A 20,569-nucleotide genomic window follows, 5' to 3' on the forward strand; every position below is an offset into this window, starting at 1 on the left:
CAAATAATGCATTGCTTACTGTACTTATTTCCTTGTTTCACTTGAAAGCAAGTTACTATTTGTCGTTTTTGCATTTAAGTTACCTGTAACACATTGCATTTAAGTTACCTGGCACTTGCTCACTAAAGCAATTATATAAGTCAGCACTAAAAAATTTAAAAGCACTACACCCTCACAAACTCCCCTTGAGTACCTTGTTCCCCATTGGCCCTTTTTTCACTTATAAAGGAATTCCCAATACTATTCTAGCATGTCCAAAGGTCAATTGTCGATCTCCACTCCGATCCAGATGGTGAATCTGGTAATCTTGAGGCAATGTTACAACTGCCTTATGTACACAGACAACCCTCTCCTCCTCCCAACAAATTCCAACACATGTGAGAGATGCAACCATATAGCCAAACTGGAGGCTAAGCTCTCTCAACTCAGTACTGGCGTAACCAGTCAGGAGGAGAAGGAAACCAAACTCACTACAATTCCAGTCTCACATAGACCTACCACGACAGCAAACCAAGCACATAAACACACAAAAACATACTCGGAGGCTCTAAATAAAAATCTGCCTAAGCAGCAAAGACCTCCAAAGCTGACACCCAAGCAACCGCTACCCCAAAACAAAACACTTGCAACACATACCTCACAAAGCCAGTGTGCCAAACAGTCACAGCCCTTAAAGCTAAACAACACACCTGATACACTTGCAATAGGTGACTCTATTGTCAGGCACACTGACGTCCCGCTCACCAGGCTGAACAAAGAGAAGGTCATGGTGAGCTGCCTGTCGGGTGCTAGGATCCGCCACATAACACAAGCACTCAGGTCACTCCAAGGCAAGTACAAATATGACTCAGTCATTGTCCATGCTGGTGTGAATGACCTGAGATGTACCTCCCTGGACTACATGAAAAGAGACATAGAGGAGCTCTCTGAGCATGTAGCCCAGGCCGGTATGATCCTGACCTTGAGTAGCATCTTACCCTCACCAAGAATTATGCCACAATATGAAGACAAGATGATCAATTTCAACAATTGGCTTAAGTATTGGTGTCCTTCAAAGGGGATCCAATGCCTCTCAGCCTGGGATGACATGCTTGACAAGCCACGATGCTTCACTAGGGATGCCTTGCACCTGTCACCCCTGGGCTTTCAGATATTGGCAAAGGCTCTTGCTACCCACATAGTGCCTTTTTTAGGCAAGGCTCAAAAGACAAACCCACCTCCATAGGTATCACAAGGGATGAAAAACTAAGAGTAATGCTACTCAATGCCAGAAGTCTAAACCTCAAGATGCATGCACTCAAAACTCTCCTTAGCATGGAGAACATCGATATCTGTGCAGTAACAAAAACCTGGTTCAAGGCACCCGAGAGCACCCCAGCACTACCAGGTTATACCTCATACCATGCTTTTCGGCCTCAAAACTTGGACCGAACCACAAAAGGAGGGGGGAGTATCAATATTCTTCAAAGATACCCACACCTCCAGGTTGGTGGCACAGCACGAAGCATCAGAGACTATCCATGTGCAACTAACAGTGGGTAAAACTGCCTTCCAGTTTATAGCCTGCTACAGACCACCCTTCCAAACCCAGGAACCCCACTCGGCCTTCCTGAGAACACTGGAAAATATGAAGGTCTCTCCAAACACCATTATATTGGGCGACTTCAACTACCCAAACATAGACTGGGAGCATTACTCTAGCTCCAACACCCTAGCCCAAAGGTTCCTAGAATTTATAAACTCAAATGCTATGGAACAACTTGTTACCACTCCCACAAGAGAGGAAAACATACTGGACATGATCATCACCAACTTGGGGACTCTGTGCTCCAGACCAGAAGTGTATCCCTCACTGGTAAGATCAGACCATAAACTAATCTCACTGGATATTCACATCCCGTCCCCACACCCTGCCCAGAAAAGCACAGTGAAAAACTTCTCTAAAGCAAATTTCACACTCCTCAAAACTGAGGTGGAATCCTTCAAAGCCCCCAGGCCTGTGGAAAATACGGCCCAGACCACAGAATCCTTTATAAACGCATTCTATGAAGACCTTCAGGAATGCATGGATCATGCAATCCCAAATAAAACCAAGACCCAATCCTCCAAAGGCAGACGTCCTGTCTGGTGGACCCCAGCCATAAACAAACTATACAATAGAAGGAGGAAGCTACTACACGATAGAGCAAAATCCCAAAAAGGGAAGGCATCTCTGATCAGTATTAGCAAAAAACTAAGGGCACTCATAAAATCATCTAAGGCCAGCTTCGAGAGAAAAATTGCACAGGACACTAAGGATAGTCACAAAGCTTTCTTTAGTTATGTTAGGAACCTGGGTGGGAATTCCCAGATATGTTCAGAATTAGTCCAAAATAACAAAAAATACACCAAACCCACAGACATTGCCAACATCCTAGCTGACAGGTTCAGCACAACCCCCCCCCCCCACCAAAAGGGCAAATATCTATCCCAGCAGAGTGCTGCCCCTCTGACATCTCAGATGCTCAGGTAAGAGCCGCCCTCTCCAAAGCAAAAAACACAGCATCAATGGGACCAGACGGTGTCCTGGGCTGCATCCTACATGAACTCCAAGAAGAGCTAAACCCAAACATAAAACTACTGTTCAATCTCAGCCTTACTACAGGATATGTACCCAAAGTGTGGCGTACAGCAACAGTGGTCCCTCTCCACAAAGGTGGTGCCTCAATGGATCCTGGAAACTATCGCCCCATAAGCCTGACTAGCTTGGTCTGCAAAGCTATGGAAAGGATCATCATGGACCTCATAAATAAAGATATTGGGGACCTATAGACACTGGATCCTACCCAGTTCGGCTTTGTTAAGGGCAGATCCTGCCTCTTAAACCTGGTTGATTTCTTTGAAACAGTCACCAAGGCCATTGATGAGGGGAAGGTGGTCCACACAGCCTACCTGGACCTCGCAAAAGCCTTCGATACAATACCCCACTCGGGCATTATAGATAAGCTCACCAGCTTAAATATAAACCCCTATGTCACTAGATGGGTTGCAAACTGGCTCAAGGACAGAACCCACATGGTTAGAATTGCTGGAGCCATGTCAAGACTCCAAACCAGTTACAAGTGGCATCCCACAAGGCTCAGTCTTGGGACCTCTCTTGTTCGGTATATATTTCTCGGAGGTACAGGCCAACATGGAAGGAATGTGGCTGACCAAGTTCGCAGATGACTGCAAACTGGGTGCCATAATCAACTCTCCAGCCGACACAAACATCCTCCAAAAGGGCCTCATAGAAACAGACAACTGGTGCCAGAGCCATGGCCTCAAGCTAAATGCCAAAAAGTGTATAGTCATCCCCCTTGGCAAAAACAAAGTGCCCACAAATTACCACATAGGTGGTAATCCATTAAGTACAGAAGAAGTAATTAGGGACCTGGGGACCCAAGTTGATAGCAATCTCTCATTTGATAACCACGTGGCCAAAGTGGTTAGAAAAACATTTTATATAGCCCACCTAATCATGAAGGGATTCACATCTAGATCAGGGACGGTCATTGTGCCTCTTTACTCATCCCTCATCAGGCCCATAATTGAGTACAATGCCCCTTTTAGGATGTACCTTACCAGACACCTGTAGCAACTGGAAAGGCCCCAAAAGTACCTCACCAAGAGGATCAAAGGGCTCAAACAGATGCCGTATGCTGCCCGGTTAAAGAAACTCCAGCTCTACTCAGTGGCATATCGCCTGCTCAGAGGCAATCTGTGCCTGACATATAAAGCAATGTCCAACCCGGAATTAATGGACATGCTGCACCTCAGAAAATCCAAATCCCATCGAGCCATGCACTCGAGAGACTTGAACCTCAGCACTGAAATAAATAGGACATGCTGGAGAGACAGATTCATAACCCAGAGGCTCCCTTCACTCTGGAATAAAATCCCAGTCCAGGTTAGGCAGAGTCCCTCATTGACTCTCTTCAAGAGGAATCTTGATGAGTGGATGGGAGATCGTAGGTTTACCCCGGGTATCACTTCTGTGTCACTGTTAGACAGAGGCACAGTATACTAACCTCGAAAAAGGGCATAACAAAATTAATTTAAAATGGGTGGCGAAAGCCAAACACACTCTGGCTAGGCTTATAAATGCCCTAGGGCAGATAGCCTAGTATGAACCTATGGAATACAACAGATCCCTGGTATATTTACAAAATCTGATGCCATGCAGTTTGGATCCATCAAGGGGGCAATAAATTGCACAAGTGACATCCAGGTAACCACAGATACTGAATTAAATTAGATTATACTGAAAAAGTACTTGACAAACTGGACCCAAACAAAGAACAAATAGATGATGGAATTAGTAATAATGGTCTGATAACACTTAAGCATGAACTTATTCACTAGGTCATTTGCGGAGGGGAAGATTCCATAAGATTGGAATCATGCACTTGTTAAACTTAACATTAAGGGAATGGGGAATAGGACAAATCCAGAGACATACAGACACATACATTTATTTTCTTGTTTTGGCAGACCAATGGAGAAGATTATTTTGGATAAATTATTTGTCAGGTTCCCTATTAAATCGGTGAATGCTTAAAATAATGAACACTGTTTAAGCAAACCTTTTTTATTTGAAACCGAGAAATCCTGAACCCACAGAACAGCGATTTTTTTCCCAGGGAAAAAAATCACTGGGCCATTTTTGGGACTTTGCCATTTCCTCCACTATGGTGCAATCTTGGAGTTGGCATATTTAAGTAGGGGAGGTATTTGGGATAGAGCTCCCCACATTGGGGGGGGGAGTGAACCCCCCCCCCCCACACTTTATTTTGGGCTTGGGTTTTTTGTTTGTTTTTTTTTTTTATGGAGGGAAAAAATCACTGTTTCATGTGTTCGGCATGTTCCTGTTTCAACATTTTAGGGTTGATTATACAGCATTCACTAGTTTAAGTGTTCACTGTTATACTATAGACCCTTATTGTCAGAACGGGAAAGTCGGGACTTGAACCCATATCAACATACATATGCTGAAAATACAGCTATAAACACCTGTACCATGATATTCTACAACAAAATAACAACAGCTAAGAATGAAAATCGGTGCTATGATTTAATTTAAATTCAGCATTTGATAGGGTCATACACAAATCACTGACCAGTTAATTAGAATAGGTACTGATGTAATCCTGATAATACAGCTATCTAGCTGTATGGCCCACAAATAGGACATGGCAAGTGTCATACAATAATTGGACTGATGAAAATCTACCCTAGGCCCATACTTGGGTAGGGTGCGTCTTTCAGATCTACATTTTTCATCTGTGGAGTTTTACAGACTGTATATAGATGACCTGAAAATGGGTAAAGTGATTACATGTGTTATAGATAGGACATATCTGCAAAATTAACCATTTGGGCATAGAAGAATAATAATTGATAAATACATCAAAAACTAAGCATTTGAGATTTTGGAAACACAATTTAAAAGGTAAATATGTAATAAAATGCACAGTGATTGAAAATGTAGATTAATTTAAGAGCATATCAGTGAACTGATTGAGCACTTTTAGGGTAATGAGTAAGTTAATGGACATGTTTTCTGACCATGGATACCTAACTGATGTAGTAAAAAAGATTTAAATAAATGATTCTGGGTTGAGAAAACAATAAGGTCACCCCAATTTAAAAAAAATAAGAAGTAATGATATTATCTCTTCTTTGAAAGGTAACAAATATTCAGACAAGGCCACTCCCTCATTTTACCATATAGAAGTGATAGAAAAAAACATTAGCCCTAGGATTCAGGAACACTATGTGCAAGAATAAGGCTATTCTTGCACAGAGTGCTCAGTTTCCATGTAGAACAGCAGCGTGCCTTGCATATTCATGAAGGAGTGCTGCTATATACTCTACATGGACACGATCTGTATACGAGCACAGGGGGCATGTCCAAGCAGTGCACAGACACTAAACACGCCCCCCCTGCACTCAGAAAGTACCATACGGCACTTTCTAAGCCATACTGTCATAATATTAGAGCTTTGCTTTAATATTATACCAGTATTTCAGTGTCTGCAGACACTGAAATGTAAAATTGGTAATTTCAGTGTCTGCGGACACAAATTAATATGGCAAGAGCCCAAGCAATACAGTATTGCTAAAGTGCCGTACGGCACTTGTGCATTCTGTAAAAGAAGGAAATGTGTGCAAATGCACACATAATAGGGGATAAATCCCCCAAAAGTTAAAAAGCACAAGCATAGCCCCACAAACACACAACATTGATAGAGAACATGTCATGCATCAGCATGAAACACACATAAAAGTCTGAAAGCCCAGTCAGTGCCAGTATTTCACTAATACAGTCCCAAGTAGTTGTCAGAACACTACAATACACACCCATATAACCTAAAAATATAATAATAATATTTATGTATTTTTAATACCCTAAGGAATGTTTAAATGTAGCTAAGAGGGTGTGTACATTATGGCTGTCCCATTAGCATAGCTTAAACATCCCATAAGAGCTAAATGAAAATAGACAGGCAAAGTTTCCAAGCCAAGATAGTGTAGTGGTTAGAGTTGCAATTATGCCTGCAGGTGTTCATGGTTGGGGTCCCAAGACAGGCAACTTATTTTCCCATGTGAAAGTAGTGTTAAAATTATTTTAGTAAACTTAAATTATGTAGCAACTATTTTTTTGCCAACTAGGGTAGTGTAGCAGTTCCAAAAGTGAGATGTCAGTGTAGAAAAGATGTGAAACCCCCATATAAATACATGTGCACCATACTGTATAGTCACACAATAATATAATGTAATGAAAGCACATAGGGGGACCTCATGGAAGGTCCATGTAAAATTATAATGTGTATGTAAATACTATTTTATATTATACAATGACTGGCCATTAACATACAAAAATGAGTATGCTGATTGGCCAGCCAAACCAGAATGCCCGTTGTAAATCTGAGAGTATACTAATGGACAAAGGTCCGGTTGCTCGGACTTTTTCCGTTTGCTTACCTCCTGTTCATTGTTTTTTTATTTTTTTATTTTCTGCAGAGATAGCAATGGAGAAACAAAAAACTCTGTTGCTTTTTTTAACATATCTTGCTATGTTTTACAAGTTGAACTCATATAACATAGCAAGATATCATAAAAAATGCAATGGAGATCTTCATTTCAACAGACATAGGAAGATCTCCTTTGCTTTTTATAATGTATCTTACTATGTTATACGAGTTCTTCAACTGAGATATGTTTAAAAAAGCAATGGAGATCTTCCTATCTTCGTTGCTGCTTCCACACAGCACTGATGTACTGTGTAAGCATGGGAACATATCCCTTACACATGCGCAGTACATCAGAAATGCCCCAGGATACAGGACAACCATGGAAGGGCAGCACAGAGGCATTATACAATGATGTTATTTAAGAAAGGTAAGTATTGCTCTTCTTAAATAATGTCATTGTATAATAGCAATAACCCACGGCCGAGTGTGGCCAGTGCTGGATTTACTTACGGTTGGCTTTGTTTGGTCACTTGGGCTTCACCCTCATGACCAAACCACACAAACTGTGAGTAAATCCAGCATTAGTAGACAAAAAAACAGAAGCCAGCAACTGTGAACTGTATGAACTAATTTAATTAGTTACAAAATAAAAAAAACACAAAAATAACAGACCGGTTTCGGCTATCGTGTTAACCTAGCCTTCATCAGTGTATATATTCATAACCTTTTGAGGTTCTTTTTATACATTGACATAATTAGTCACAAAATTTCATTAGTGAGCTCATGAATATTCATCAGTACACAAAATTATAAATATTCATTAAGGCCAGGCTGGAAGCGTCCGCCTAATTTTACAATCCATTTCTTTTCTTTTGTATTTATTTTACTGTGCCACCCAGATTTATTAGATCTGTCTCCAATTATTTTATGTATGATGGTAAAGTGAAATCTTGTTGTAGTATGTTTGAGAGTGTGTTTATACAAAGCGTTGCTCATCCATTTACATTTTACATCACTAAGGTGTTCTGAAATACGTAACTTAAGAGGCCTAGATGTTTGTCCTATGTAAAATGCATGACAACTGCAAGAGGCCATATAAATGATCCAATCCGTGTTGCAATTTGCAAAAAACCTGATGTCATATATCATACTGCAATTACTGCTGCAGAATTGTTTAGTTTTAAGCACATGTTTACAATGGCTGCAGTGACCACATGGCATGCAGCCCACAAGTTGGTCTCCAGAAATAAGGGTTTGAGTCATATTATGTTTATTAGAATCATTGTGATGTTTGTAATGACTGAAATGAGATCCAAGATTTTTCCCCCTTCAAATGAAAACATACAAGTTTCGGATAAATACTGTGACAAAACATTGTCTGCTAGGAGAATGTTCCAATGTCGTCTTATGGCATCAGTGACTCTGTTTGTATTTCTGCCATATGTAGTAATGAATCGTAAATTATTATTTTTGTTATGTGATTTGTGTTTGTACTTAAAAAGGTCTTCTCTATCCAGATTTGCAGCATGATTGCTTGCTGTATGTACATACCCCATGCTGTAACCCCTTTCTTCAAACCTGTTCAACAAATCCTTGATGAAATCCTGGAAAGTATTTTCTTCTGAACAAATACGTCTCATCCTAATGAATTGAGACTTGGGGATGTTTTTGGTAATATGTGCTGGATGAAAGCTGGATGCGTGGAGTAAGGTGTTATATTCTGGATATTTCCTGAATACTTCTGTACGGAGGGTATTGTCCTTATTCCTAATTACCAGCACATTCAAATATGTGATCTTGTGTTGGTCATAACTGATGGTGAAATGTAAACCCCATTTGTTCTCATTGAGATACTCAACAAATTCCATCAAGTATTCTACATCAGACGTCCACACCATCCAGCAATCATCCAGATATCTGTGCCAAATATCAATTTCCATCAGATATATGTTGTGTGTAATATCATAGATGATTTGTTCTTCTATATATGCCATATATAGATCTGCATATATGGGGGCAAATGATGCGCCCATTGCAGTACCCCTTATTTGAAGATAACATTGTTTTCCACAGAAGAACACATTTTTGGTGAGCACATGTTCAGTTAAACATATAAGAAAGGTGTTGAAGCCAGGTTTGTATAGTTCTGATTTATATAACCAATATTCTATTGCATCAAGACATGTTAGTATATAATGCACCAACATCCAAGGTGCATCACAACCATTCATCTTCAATTTGCATCTCATTTATAACACCTAAAATTGTGTGGTATCCTGAATTCTAGATCTTACCCATCTCAATAATGGTTTGAGGTGTTTGGTTAGACACTCAGAAAGTGGTTCAGTGAGAGAGCCATTGCCTGCCACAATTGGTCTACCTGGGGGATGCAAGGGATCTTTGTGAATTTTGGGCAGAAAATAGATATATTGGCTATTGGGATCAGATATAGTAAGATGACTTTTTGTATTTGGTGTAACAATACCATTTTCAACTGCTGAATCCAAAAATGTGTCTATTTGTTGTTTAAACATAGGTGTTGGATCAAGAGGCATTTTTAGTATAATATCTGGCATATTCCAACTGTCTATGCGCCTCAGCATCATATTGGGTCCAATTCATAACTACCACAGTACCACCTTTGTCTGCAGAAATGATAACCAGATTTTTGTTATTAATAAGTTCCTGTAAAGTTGACATGTCTGTCTTTGAGAGATTATTAGATTTAGGGTGAGTCATACCCGAAGTAAAGTGTAGATCTTTGAGAACACTATTTTGGAAGAGACTCACACAAGGATGCATGGGTGGGGCAAAGTTGGATTTGTGGTATTTGAAATTGTCAGCAGCAACATCGTCCTGTTTTGTGTCATGAAAAAACAATTTTAAATTAAGCAATCTACAAAATGCTGTTACATCATGTGCAAATGTATCTTCAGGAACAAAAAAAACGGGTATAAAAGAAAGACCTTTATTTAACAAAGCAGTTTGTGAGTCAGATAATGTTACATCAGAAATATTTAGTACATTCGTTCATGCTTGTTTATTTGTTTGTCAACAGTTCCATTAGACCCTCCAAACTTCTTATTTTTTCAATGTCTCCTGCCACTCCTCTTGTAAGGCCTAAAGGGGCCACACTGTTATTACATTTGGGGGTGGGGGAATCTGAGGTTTGCTGTATGTCCAAATCTGTACCAGAAGAGGAATCGCCCCCTGATGAATCAGTATATGTATTACGTTTCCTAAGGATAGACTTGGGATGTTTGCGTTTGGGGGTGGTATTGATTTTATGATAAACACCTTCAAACCTGACATGTCTAGTATGTTGAAAGGGATGACCTTTGTCATAGTCTGTTTGGTCCCTATGAAATTTTTTGAGTTTCCTATCCTTAAGTTGTTTGAAGGTAAGTAAATTATTCACACATGTTTTTAAGCCAACTTTGGATTTTTCAAAAATGTGGTACCTGCCAAGGGCCATTGTGATATAATCACATTGCAGTTATCATTATTGTTCTAATATTTATTATTTATAAGTGGATCTGGACGTGGCAAAGCTTTTTGTCATTCATCAGAGGCTATACTTATAAACATTTCAATGACATTTTCAGTGCAAGCAGACAAGATCTTTGCATGATTATTCTTGTCAGGGCTGCTTTTAACAACTTAGACTTTAGATGCTAAGTTTTACTGGCCAATATTACCCAGTTTCCACACACAATTTTTCAATCTTTAGGACGTGGTACTGCATTTACTTTCTTTATGTTTCAACAATTGGAATTGGTTTTTGGCTAACACACAAGTGTGAATCTGTTTTTTGACTTTGACTATATATTTTATTTTGATTTAGTCTTTGACCTACATTTGGATCTGTGTGGCTCTCTTATACCCTTTATTCAAACTCCCCCTTTTTTATCTTCCATAATGGATCTGAATCAGATCCTGGTTGGGCTCTCTTCTGATAAAGAAGATTTGGGCATTTTTGGGATAGGAGAATGACCCAATGATAACAGTTTCAATACCATAGATAATCCCGAAAACCATTGTGAAAAGCTGTTTCAGCAACTAAATAGAAGTATGAAAACACTAAGGTCCAATGTATGGCATCTTAAATTATTCAAAGCATACATGGCCAAAGAGATAACTCCCAGAGGGCTTAGAGTTAAAATTCAGCCATTAGTAACTGAATTAGATGAACAACTAACCAGTGAATGGTCAACAATACAACAAAATTGTTCCATGAAATTTGTGGAAACATTATCCAGATATTATGAACGTACTATTGATAGGGAAATTCTTAATGTGAGTAAATCATGTGATGACTGCAATCAATACAAGGACCAACAGTTTTGTTCCACCTTGTTGTCCAAACTTAGTTCAGACTTACTTACCTTCGAACAACAACTTAAGGATAGGAAACTCAAAAAATTTCATAGGAACCAAACAGACTATGAAAAAGGTCATCCCTTTCAACATACTAGACATGTCAGGTTTGAAGGTGGTTATCATAAAATCAATACCACCCCCAAACGCAAACATCCCAAGTCTATCCTTAGGAAACGTAATACATATACTGATTCATCAGGGGGCAATTCCTCTTCTGGTACAGATTTGGACATACAGCAAATCTCAGATTCCTCCACCCCCAAATGTAATAACAGTGTGGCCCCTTTAGGCCTTACAAGAGGGGAGGCAGGAAACATCAAAAAATAAGAAGTTTGGAGGGTTTAATGGAACTGTTGACAAACAAATAAACAAGCATGCTAGAACAAATGTACTAAATATTTCTGATGTAACATTATCTGACTCACAAACTGCTTTGTTAAATAAAGGTCTTTCTTTTATACCCGTTTTTTTTGTTCCTGAAGATACATTTGCACATGATGTAACAACATTTTGTAGATTGCTTAATTTAAATTTTTTTTTCATGACACAAAACAGGACGATGTTGCTGCTGACAATTTCAAATACCACAAATCCACCTTTGCCCCATCCATGCATCCTTGTGTGAGTCTCTTCCAAAATAGTGTTCTCAAAGATTTACACTTTACTTTGGGTATGACTCACCCTAAATCTAATAATCTCTCAAAGACAGATATGTCAACTTTACAGGAACTTATTAATAACAAAAATCTGGTTATCATTTCTGCAGACAAAGGTGGTGCTGTGGTAGTTATGAATTGGACCCAATATGATGCTGAGGCGCACAGACAGTTGGAAGATGCCAGATATTATACTAAAATGCCTCTTGATCCAACACCTATGTTTAAACAACAAATAGACACATTTTTGGATTCAGCAGTTGAAAATGGGATCGTTGCACCAAATACAAAAAGTCATCTTACTATATCTGATCCCAATAGCCAATATATCTATTTTCTGGCCAAAATTCACAATGATCCCTTGCATCCCCCAGGTAGACCAATTGTGGCAGGCAATGGCTCTCTCACTGAACCACTTTCTGAGTGTCTAACCAAATACCTCAAATCATTATTGAGATGGGTAAGATCTAGAATTCAGGATACCACAGAATTTTTAGGTATTATAAATGAGATGCAAATTGAAGATGTATGGTTGTTATGCACCTTGGATGTTAGTGCATTATATACTAACATGCCACATTGGGCAGGGCTTGATGCAATAGAATAATGGTTGTATAAATCAGAACTATACAAACCTGGCTTCAACACCTTTCTTATATGTTTAACTGAACATGTTCTCACCAAAAATGTGTTCTTCTATGGAAAACAATGTTATCTTCAAATACGGGGTACTGCAATGGGTGCATCATTTGCCCCCATATATGCAGATCTATATATGGCATACATAGAAGAACAAATCATCTATGATGTTACACACAACATATATCTAATGGAAATTGATATTTGGCGCAGATATCTGGATGATTGCTGGATGGTGTGGAGGTCTGATGCAGAATACTTGATGGAATTTGTTGAATATCTCAATGAGAACAAATGGGGTTTACATTTCACCATCAGTTATGACCAACACAAGATCACATATTTGGATGTGCTGGTAACAAGGAATAAGGATAATACTCTCCGCACAGAAGTATTCAGGAGATATCCAGAATACAACACCTTACTCCACGCATCTAGCTTTCATCCAGCACATATTACCAAAAACATCCCCAAGTCTCAATATATTAGGATGAGACGTATTTGTTCAGAAGAAAATATTTTCCAGGATTTCAGCAAGGATTTGTTGAACAGGTTTGAAGAAAGGGGCTACAGCATGGGGTATGTACATACAGCAAGCAATCATGCTGCTAATCTGGATAGAGAAGACCTTCTTAAGTACAAACACAGATCACATTATAAAATAATTATTTACGATTCATTACTACATATGGCAGAAATACAAACAGAGTCACTGATGCCATCAGACGACATTGGAACATTCTCCTAGCAGACAATGTTTTGTCACAGTATTTATCCGAAACTTGTATGTTTTCATTTGAAGGGGGAAAAATCTTGGATCTCATTTCAGTCATTACAAACATCACCATTATTCTAATAAACAGAATATGACTCAAACCTTTATTTCTGGAGACCAACTTGTGGGCTGCATGCCATGTGGTCACTGCAGCCATTGTAAACATGTGCTTAAAACTAAACAATTCTCCAGCAGTAATTGCAGTATGATATATGACATCAGGTTTTTTGCAAATTGCAGCACGGATTGGATCATTTATATGGCCTCTTGCAGTTGTCATGCATTTTACATAGGACAAACATCTAGGCCTCTTAAGTTACGTATTTCAGAACACCTTAGTGATGTAAAATGTAAATGGATGAGCAACGCTTTGCATGAACACACTCTCAAACATACTACAGCCAGATTTCACTTTACCATCATAGATAAAATAATTGGAGACAGATCTAATAAATCTAGGTGGCACAGTAAACTAAATACAAAAGAAAAGAAATGGATTGTAAAATTAGGTGGACGCTTCCAGCCTGGCCTTAATGAATATTTATGATTTTGTATACTGATGAATATTCATGAGCTCACCAATGAAATTTTGTGACTAATTATGTCAATGTATGAAAAGAACCTCAAAATGTTATGAATATTTACACTGATGAAGGCTAGGTTAACACCATAACCGAAACTGGTCTGTTATTTTTGTGTTTTTTTTATTTTGTAACTAATTAAATTACTTCATACAGCTCACAGTTGCTGGCTTCTGTTTTTTTTGTCTACCATGTGTTTTCAAGCCATGCAATTACTTCCGTGCAGGGGAATTCTTTTTTAAATCCAGCATTACCCACACCTAGCTGTGGGTTTTTGCTTAAATGTAACATTATAAATATAATATTCTTAAACGTGCCTTAATCAGTCAGTATCCATCAGACCTTGTTCTGCCCAGCAACAAAATAATCAGCCCTGCCAAGTCTCGAACCCTGGATGCTGTCCTCTACAATCACAGCAAAATACAACTACACCATGTGAGCATTGGCACTCCTTTAATGAACATATCCTGCATTCGAAGTGGTGAACCCATGACCATGAACACTACAGTCAGAGGAATGTACCACTACACCATTGGAGCTGCAGGAATTAATGTTGCTTTTTCAAACATAACATGCAATAGAAGCATGCAACATTAGGGAGAAAGCTTTGTGGAATCTTTTGTGTGTTAGATTTATATATATATATATATATATATATATATATATATATATATATATATATATGGGTCTACTGCTTTACATCAAAAATACACTTCTTCGAAATAAAGCAGTAGACTCTACACTTCAGTGAAAGTCCACTTAAATGAAAGTGCACTTTTGTTGAAGTCTAGTTCCCCAGGCTACCAAAAAAAAAAAAAAAAGAAAACACTAAAACATGTTTTTGGGGCAAGCCCCCCCTGCACCTCACCCCCCTACTTAACTATATCAACTCCAAGATTGCACTATAGCAGGGAAAAGTGTATATTCCTATTCCGCACTGTAGTGTGACTGCTGAAGTCAATTTTTCACTACTTCAAACAAGTGGACTTGGTGAAGTGGGGTACGAAATAGTGAAAATTTGAACATAGATTCATAGGTTCGTAGGTAGGTACTAGGCTATCTGCCCGAGGGAATTTATAAGCCTAGCCAGAGTGTGTCAGCTTTTGCCACCCCATTGATTAATTAACTGAGCCTCTATCAAGAAGAGCCAGTGTAGTGAACCCAGGGGTGTATTTTGTGTTACCCATCCACTCGTCAAGGTTTCTCTTTTTTTTTTTTAAATATTTTTATTCATTTCCAAAAACAAGAAAACATGAATGCAGGTTATTTATGACAATGAAGTATTTACAAATTATTTAAAAAGGTAGGCTAAAACCTCTAAACAGATATCAAACATTAAAACCAAAATAAAGTATTTACAAGGGTGTCTATTGTTGATATATAATTGACTTTCTATACAATTGTTTCCTGATTATGATCTGCTGCAGTCATTATTCTCCAGTATTTCAGTTACTTTTTGCCATGCTACATATAATGATGTAGTTCTTTCAGTTCTTCCTTTAATAGTGTTCATTTCCAATTGTGATACTGCTGCCATCATATTCATGAATTGCTTAAAGGTTGGAGAAGCTTTGGATTTCCAGTTTGATGTAATGTTCTTCCTTGCAATAGCTAGGAGAGTCCATAAGATTACATATTTTGTTCTTGGCACACAGTCGGGTACAGGTGCATTAAACAAAATAATAGATTTGGAAATCTGGAATTTATCATTAAATACCATTTGCAGAAAATAATTTATTTTATCCCAATATGGTTTAATCAAATGGCATTCGTAGAACATATGTTGCCAGTCTGCTTTTATTGATAAATCACATCTCCAGCAGCCAATATTTTTCTTAAACATAAGTTCCATTTTATGAGGGGTTACATAAGATCTGTGTATGAATTGCCATGTAAAAGTCTCCAATGTAATGAAAGTGATGTCTGCTTTGGAGAGAGAAGAATTAGTTTTTTATCTCTGTCATTTGGCACATGTCCATTAACTGATCTATAATAATTCCATATTTTGTCATTATTATGCATTTTTATTTTTTTGTTTGTTTTATAAATAGATGATAAGTATCCCTTTCCAGTAATGGGTTGATTCATTAGTAATATTATATGTTCTATAAGGTTAGGAACATTTTGCCTTATTGATGGTTGCATTGTTTCTTGTTTGCTTAATATATACTGTCTTAATTCTTGTACATGTGACCATGAACTATCTTCCATATTTAATTTCTGTTTAATCTGGTCTATTGTCAGAGGTTTTCCAGAGTTTAGCAATTGATGCTAATATATTAATCCCTTTTCTTTAAGCATGTTGACTACTTCCATATTAAATACCTCGTGTGTACGCTACTGGATATAAAAGAAATTACCATGCTTTAATATCAGGATTGCTATTAATAAGATTTTGGAAAATTTTTAATGCATAAGTAATGTATTTGGAACTTATATTTTTATTCTTATGTATCATCATATATTCCTTCATCAGCCATAGAAAATTGTTTGGTATGAAATCTGTATACTTATTTGCTACTACAAATCCTGATTTTAACCAGATTCTCTCATGAACTAGCTTCCATTTTGATGTATATTTTGTATTTAGCCATAATGATATTGTTTTAATAATGGATGAATGCAAATATATTTCTATGTCTGGTAAACCTATGCCACCTATATCCCAATCATCTAGATGATACTTCATAGCTATCCTTGTTTTTTTTGGATACCATAGGAATCTTACCATTAAATCATTTAATTGTTTTAGGTGCAATTTAGCTGGTGGCAAAGAACAAGCTTGTATGACATAAAGAATTTTTGGAAATATGATCATTTTAATTATATAAAGCCTTACTTCCATTGAAAAGAAGAATTTATTCCATCTTTGTATTAGATTTTTAATATTATTTACGGTCTCTTTATAATTTGTTTCAATTGTAGTATCTAGGTTGTTAGTTATTATAACTCCCAAGTATTTAATTATATTATCGGTAGAGATATATTTATGGTATTTTTTATTTAGATCTTTTTTATTAGTATTTATAAGCAATACATTTGTTTTGTTCTCATTAAATTTAAGACTTGAAAAGTTTTGAAAGTTTTGAATTGAGTCCCATAATGCTTTTAAACTGCTATTATTATTTTTTAAGGTAATTAAAATATCATCAGCAGAAAGTTGAATTTTAAGCTCTAGGCTGTTGTCTAGTTGTATTCCTTCAATATTTTTATCCATAATATATTATTTGCTAAGGGTTCAATGAGTAGCACAAACAATAACGGAGAAAGAGGGCAGCCTTGTTTTGTGCCCTTAGTTATTTTAATAGATTTAGACAGGCAAGATCCCAGTTTTATATAAGCCAATGATTTTTCATATAATGATTTTATTAACAAAGTGAAGTTGTTTGAGAAGCCATATTCTTCTAAAACTAACCACAGATAATCCCAGTTCACTGAATCAAATGCGCTATTTATGTCTAAGCTAATAACATTCATTTTGTTTTTTGTGACATTTATATAATCAATTAAGGAAATAATTATTTTAATGTTGTCATAAGTGTTCCTATCTTTTATAAAACCTGTTTGATCCTCCTCTATCAAAAGTGGTAGGAATTGTTTTATTCGAGCAGCATGTATTGCCATAAAAATTTTATAATCTATATTAAGAAGTGAAATGGGTCTGCATGATGAACATTCACTGGGATCTTTATTTTGTTTCAGAATTGGTGATATTAATGTGTACTTCCAAGAAGGAGGAATGTCTTTACCATTTTTAACTGATGTAAAGACATTCAATAACAACAGCAAAGCCTCATTTGATAGTAATTTAAACATTTCTGGGGTGATATTATCTATACCTGGAGCTTTGTTTAATTTTAGCTTATTTACTTCAGCTTTAAGTTCTGTCATTGTTATTTGTTTATCTATTAGTTGTACCTGCTCCTCTAATAACCTAACTTTAACATTGTTTTTGAGAAAAGCTTTCAATGCTGAATGTGTTTCTGTTTTCTCATTTTGATTATTAAGTTTATGAAAAAATAGCCTAAAAGCTTCTAGTATTCCTTCTAAATCAGATACTTTCTTTTGGTTTCTATATTATGTATTTCCTTGATTTGATTTGTTTTAATAATCTTTTAGTCCTATTTACTATTCTTCATTGGTTTTAGGGTTCATTGAATAGTAACATAGTTTATTTTTTCTAAGTTGATCATTGTTTTGTGGTGTAGCGTCTCTGAGTATTTTTTATTAGTATCTTCTAGTTCTTTTATTAAGTTGGTGTTTCCATTTTGAATATCAAGCTTTAAATGATCTACTTTTGACTGTAATTCCATTAATTCCTTATTCCACTGTTTTTGTTTATTTTATACCATCCCACCGCTCTTCCATATAGGTATGCTTTCAATGCATCCCATATATATATTTCAGATACATCTTTTGTAAGATTGATATCTAGGAATGTTTGTGTCTCTTCAATATAAAATTCCTTAAAATCTTTGAGATTTGTTATGTAAGATGGTATTCTTGTTACTGATATCCTTCTCTTGAAACATAAGTCTATCTCAAACGTTATGGTGTTATGGTCCGAAAATGGACATGAAACTGTCTTGACTTTATTTCATTTAGAGGTTACATCTTTTGTTATGTACACTCTATCTATTCTAGAGTATGTATTATGTCTATGGGAAAAATGTGTAAAGAATAGTGAATCTGGGATAGCATACTCATTTATGTCAACTATATTAAAAGTTTCAACAAACTCAGATAACAACTTTGTTAAAGGTGATCTCTTACGCGTAGTTTTAGTATTTGTGTCAGTTTCTTTTATAATGCAATTGAAATCTCCAGCTATGATTAAATTGCCTTTGGTATATTGTACAATGTCTTCTAAGTGTTGTTTGGCCACTCTAACACCTAGTCCTGGTATCCAATAAGTATTCACTAATGTATATATCATTTCATTGATAGATATTGTCACTAGACAAAACATTCTTGAGTTGTCATGGAACGTGTTTATGATTTTAGGCATTAAAATAGTGTTTTTCCACAAAATTGCTACTCCCCTTCGCTTCTGATTATAGGTGGAACTTACTAGTATTGTATAATTTTTATTGTTTATTTTATTTATGTCTTCCTGTGTAAGGTGTGTTTCCTGTAAAAATACTAGTTGCGCTTCACATAGCTTTAAATATCTATAAAGACTTCCCATTTTGCAGCTATTATTTAAACCATTTACATTAAGAGATATACATTTTGCAATTGGATTTATATTAGCTTTGCTTTTATCCATATTCATATACTCGTAACAATGTGTAGATGTGTGTACATGAAGAGAATGACTTGTTCTTTCTTCTTCCAACAGTATTACAATAGATTATAGACACCCAATAAAAGTAAATTACACGATTATAACTGAGAACAATATAAGATAAACAACCACCAAACCCCTCCATGAAAAAAAACATCTCATCCTTGAATGATCTAATCATTCAAGCAATCTCTCTAAGTCTGCATTTCAGCATCCTCCCCTGGCCCCGCCATATGGTAGTTTTATAATGAAAAGTATCTTATATATCTTTTAAGTATACATGTATCTGTCTTTACAAATTACTTAAATACAATCTTTATCTATTTTTAATATTTTATAAAACACTAAGGCAACATAACTATACATAGATTTAATACTTAACTATTTGGTTTTGTTTAAATTGTAAAGGATAATCTTTTATTTTAATTTATCTTTTGTGTAGCAATAATGGTTATGCATCTTAAAAATAATATGCTTGCTGTCTATCTCCCTTATAGTGTGAGTGGCATTCATAGGTATCAAATTTATTGTAATGGTCTACCTATATATATATATATATATATATATATATATATATATATATATATATATATATATATATATATATATATATATATACATACATATATATACATATACATACATACACATACACACACACACACACACACATATATATATATATATATATATATATATATATATATATATACACACACATACATACACACATATATGCATACATACATAAAAAAATGTTAAGCATTATATGCATCAGTTAACCATGCCACAAGTTGATTAAATCAGAAAGTATCCGTAAAATGAATATAACATTACATTTGTATTGTCATTTATCAGTAATCTTATAGTTTTCTTTTAATTCAAAAAGTCATATTTTAGTGGTATGAATGCTACTAATTTGTTTTTGGCATTGGTATTATATAGTTTAAGACTATATTTCTTAGCAATTCCTATATATTTATTAGTGCCACTGGCATATTTCATCGCTAGTGTACCACATATGTCATATGTCAAATACCAACTCATACTCCATATGATATTACAGGATTTATCTGCAGCATTATAACTGTAAGGTTGGAAAATATGAGAAGCAAAGTAGGCTTTAAATATGCTATAACACAATTGTTTGGTACTTATTACTGTCAACTCTTCTACATACACAGGAAAAGATAACCTTATATGACCATCGACCATTTTCCTTCATTTTTCTCTTCATCCTTCTATTCTCCATTTTT

Source organism: Protopterus annectens, chromosome 17.part0, assembly GCF_019279795.1.
Source record: "Protopterus annectens isolate FY-2018-M chromosome 17.part0, PAN1.0, whole genome shotgun sequence".
Taxonomy (NCBI): Eukaryota; Metazoa; Chordata; order Ceratodontiformes; family Protopteridae; genus Protopterus; species Protopterus annectens.